General features: G+C 41.4%; 1 long non-coding RNA gene across 1 annotated transcript; it reads right to left on the bottom strand.

Moving 5' to 3' along the window:
- Nucleotides 1-305: 305 nt before the first annotated feature.
- On the bottom strand, nt 306-898 carry LOC134177832 (uncharacterized). Its single transcript, XR_009969554.1, has 3 exons — nt 861-898; nt 679-804; nt 306-554 (listed from the first exon to the last, which is right to left on the bottom strand). It is a non-coding gene; the product is annotated as an uncharacterized LOC134177832 (long non-coding RNA).
- Nucleotides 899-4,763: the final 3,865 nt, after the last annotated feature.

Here is a 4,763-nt window from a genome sequence, read left to right as displayed (position 1 = left end):
GTTAGGTCCATTTCGAATCTACTAACATTATTTAACTTCACTGTTTCCATGCTGTAGCAAAGATAAACAAACACAACAAGTACGGCAATAATGAAGTAGAGTTGTTACTATTTAATTGCCATACTTCTTCACTTTTTGGATTTGCAGCTCTCTAGACACATACAATAGTATTCAGTGATTTTACTACGCATACGTAATTATACTCTTTCTTGATCTGAGACAAAAAATCATGCAGGTGGCGACCAGAAACTAATACATTTCTTGGAGTGGCATAACTATTAGCTTTCCCATGTTTGCTATTTCAAGACAGACATTTATTTGATACATTTGTCTTTTATAAAATACTAAACATGCAGACCATGCATAGTCGTGTACAACAATACACAATACAGACTTATGGTCAATGATCAAGGACTTCATCATGCAGATGGTATATGTCACATGTCCACTGCTACACACTCTGTAGTAGCTTTTACCGTACGAGAAGTCTTCTTGCCCATTTCCTTCGCAACTCATCCAAAGACTGAAGACAAACTTGGTAAGAAACTTGCCTCCTAAACACGTGAGAACAATGGTCAAATAATAATATTTGTTAGCAATAATTGTCAGTCAGGAAAAAATTACTAAAATTGAGGATCAGACACTAGATCATAGCCATAAGTATGTACGATGAGTTACCTTAGAATTCTTATTTGAGAGGCAGCTACGGACTAGCGATTACTTCGTATTATTGCACCAGAGCTGCTGAATCAAAAATTGAAGCTAGACCTCTGGACAGGGCGTGGTATACTTCTCATTTTCTCTCTGCAAACATGAAAGGAGTCACTGAATATTCAGCAAGCTCATCATACTAATTGTACTTGTTACGTATATGCATACAGCTGCATTCTGAGCAAACAACACAACACGTTTGCGCATGCGCAGCAGGTTTCTTGTCTGTTTTGTTTGAGTAAAGTGTGCGCAGCTGTTTCTACCTGGTAGTGAGACTTTGTGGCGAGTGAGAATGTTTAACGCGGTTGCTTGTACACAGCACACAGTACGGAACGTTACGAATTTGTGTCGATGTAGGTAGTTTACGCTAAACGTCTATCGAATCTTAAATGTCAGACTTGCAAAGGCTTTGGTAGTCATTCTTGTTACTAAACATACCGCTCGGCTGCTCAGAAAGATGGCTTTTATGTGCAGTACCGCATACGGGAACTATTGTTGTACCTTTGATACCGCATACGGGACTTCAAATGGAAACATGACAGTTAGTCAACACAGCGTAGAAATACATGGTCGCTGAGATGTACGACATGGCAGCTAAACCTACTCTATTGTCACCTATTATATAGTTATCAGAGCTTGAATTTACAATATTGTCGTCATTTAGGCTAATTTGAGCGGAGCGCCTGTGAAATGCCTCCCGCAACATTGCATGGATGGCTGTATACTAGCAAGTCCTAGCTTCCGAGCTAGTTTACTGCTGACAGATCGTAGCACCGAAGGCCAAATACTACAGCTACAAACATACTTGCAAAGTGAGTTTTGTTCTTGAAAGCTAAAAACCAGACAAGTTAGCAGATGTATTACCTTTGTTTAGTATTCGCTGTCTAGATTCCACAAACGACTAACACTGGCTGTTTCTTTTGATCCATTTGGAGGGTTAGACAATCAGCTATTGAATGATTGCTTACTTATTAGAATTGAGCTTGGCTCTGAGCCGTTGTCGGCTATTGAAATCAAACTTTACGAAATTACCTCGGATTACCCTACTGTATTGAGTAAAATGTCGATCTTGTCAGACAGTTTCGTGCTTGATTAGCCTTGAAATTGTCTATATTGGCTCTTTTTGTACATTCTATAGCATTATCAGACAACTTTTTGCTTATTTGTAGCCAGTCGTAGCCATTCAACAGAAACGGTTATGTGGATGACAATTGCCTCGATCTAGAGCAGCAAAACAAACGTCTAAGTTTTCCGGACTTTTTATTCGTCGTGGAATTTGTACTAGACTATTTATGCGAATGTGTGTTTGGACGAAAAGGTGTTGCTCATGGATCTAATTTTTAACTAGAAATTACTCAACACTTTGGCACAGTAAGGCATTGATCCTTGCAAGTGGAGAAATACTTTTTAAATTTTGGCAATTTTAGTACCATTGTTTACCTTATTTGTATAATTTGCATTGCAATATTTGTGTGTGTGTGTGTGTGTGTGGGTGCGTGCGTGCGTGCGTGCGTGCGTGTGTGTGTATGGCGTCTTTAGCTCAATTGGTTAGAGGGTTGCATTAGGAGAATAGAAACATCAGGGCCTTGGGCCTTGGGTTCCAGTATAGTCACAGGCATAATTACCTCAGGCAAGGAACTCACGCGCAATTGCCTCTCTTGACTAAGGAGTGTATGACTACCTGGTCATTGACTGGGGGTAGACAAGACAACTGGCTTGGCACTATAATATCCTGCAGCAGAGGGGTACTTGTGGGTTTGGTGTCTAGCAACAGACGGATACTTGTGAGTTTGGTGTCTAGTCCCAGAGCTGCGCTATAGTCAATACCCCTGGATGACTCTGGGCAAACTCCAGGCGGATTGTCAGAGCTAGCCCTAAGCCTCCTCGCAGCACATAGAGGCCCTGTTTCTAGAGGTAGTGGAGCTATCTTTGCAACTGATCAGATGGTCAACGTCGAAAGAAGTGAAAAGCTCAACATTTGTCCGTGTGTGTGTGTGTGTGTGTGTGTGTGTGTGTGTGTGTGTGTGTGTGTGTGTGTGTGTGTGTGTGTTTGTGTGTGTGGTGCTATAGCTCAGTTGGTAAGAGAGTCATGCAATAGAGTGTGCACATCCGGGATCTTGTGGGGTTGCAAGCTTGTTCAAGTCACAGTGGTGGCGAGCTGTGCCCTTGGGCAAGAAACTCCCACACAAATTCCTTTCTAGACTCGACTCAGGAGTACCTATGGTTTGTGTGTGTGGTCATGAATGCCTTTATTGTAAACAAGAAATCGTTTACAATCTTTGGTTTAATTAATAGGACTTATCGTATTACATAAAACGCAGGAGTTAATAACCAGAATTAGATCTCCATCATGCTAAGAAATTTACATCCAACACGTAGTCACCGCTTTCTCCAAATTCATACTTATTTATCAGTATCTAGTTATACCAAATCAGGTCTACTAATTGACTATAAATCTATTCTGACGGAGTTTACATATACGTCACTCAATTGAAATTTGCAATAAAGTACCCGTTGTCACGTATCGACCGTTCGTTGTCACAGCTTTTTGTTCAGTGCAGACAGGTCGAGTTCGACGTACTGAATACCGTGCTGTCGTCCACAACAAGACACATCAGGGAACACATTTCACAATAAAATATACTATTTACCTTGCTTCGACTGTCAGCTGTTTCTGTTGCATTATCTTTCTTTGGTTTTGGCTTCATCAGTTGCGCGTACAAAACAGTCGAGTCTCGGTCGGTGTCATTTTCTGTACTTTGGCTGGGTTCTTGACTGGTGTCTTTTGCTGTAATTTGATCAGAGCGTTGAGCGGTGTCTTGATGGCTGTCTTTCTTGGCATCTTCCTTTGTTTGTAAATCTTGCTCTCCCAACTCTTTGGAACCACCTTTCTCAGATTTCTCTTTTTTAGATTTATAGAGACCAAAAGGGACTGGACGTTGAGGTTTATTTTGAGTGCCGTCGATGGGGCTTGTATTGGAGTTTGTGTCTTTGACACGAATGTCTTCGGGTGCGTTTTCGGTTGTAGGCGGAGTATTCACTTTTGGGGAGGGAGGGATACATATGGGCACGTAGGCTGAACTGTGAGGCACTGCCACCGATGGAGTCGGTTTGATGTTTTCTTGAGGAGCACGAACTGATTTCTTCTTGTTAACGCAAGCATAAATGGACATTTCGTGGATTTCTTTATTCACTGGCTCGGTAGATTGTACGTCTCCGTCGATTTTGTTGCATTTGGCGTCAATCGGTTTTTGAGCCTCAGCCTCTGTAATGATGTCTGGTAAAGTATGGCTTGTGTGCTCGACTGTGTGTGATTGGTCGACTGGCGTTTCTGCGTACAACTGTTCCTCGAATGTACGTCTACGAAATGTACCCGTAGTTATCTCTTCTCGTCCTGCATTGAAACTGAAGTGAAAGACAAACAATTAGTTTTATAGTCAGAAATAGACTCTATTGTATTGGTGTCATGTATTACTCGTAGAATTTAGTATCGCAGTTGTCGTGCCAGTGGCTTGCAGTTTGGTGTCCACCTACATCGATGAGAATAATCAGCAAATGGTCAGACGTGCTTTACAAACGGCTGGTTTTGATTTTCTTACGTTTTCTTCTAATCATACGGCAACTTGAGAAACAGAATGTTAACAGTGTTTGACGGTGCTTGTAGGACAAGAAGACGATCACAATGAGGAGGAGGAAAACGAATGCAGCAATTGTTACTATAACCCATGATTCTATAACAGTATTATGTTCGAACAAATGCATTTCTGGTAATGTATGTACTAGGTGCAAATGCTCACCAACTGTTGACCTTGTCAACACTTGATTCCTAGTACTTGATGGCGTTGTTGCATTTGTTTTCATAGAATTGTCATCCGTAGTACACAACGGGGCAGTTGCATTTTGTGAAACTTGAACAACAACACGAGTTGCCTTTGTCATTGGAATAGTCTTTGTTGGTTTGGTTGGTGTTGTTATTCTGTTTGTAGTTGGAAAGGTTGTAATCTGTGCTTTGGGACTGGCACTGCGGCTTAAAAGTTCGGCCATTGTGGGAC

Source organism: Corticium candelabrum, chromosome 3, assembly GCF_963422355.1.
Source record: "Corticium candelabrum chromosome 3, ooCorCand1.1, whole genome shotgun sequence".
Classification (NCBI taxonomy): Eukaryota; Metazoa; Porifera; class Homoscleromorpha; order Homosclerophorida; family Plakinidae; genus Corticium; species Corticium candelabrum.
Note: the sequence above shows the minus strand (reverse complement) of the source record. Positions and strands in the feature narration are given on the sequence as shown.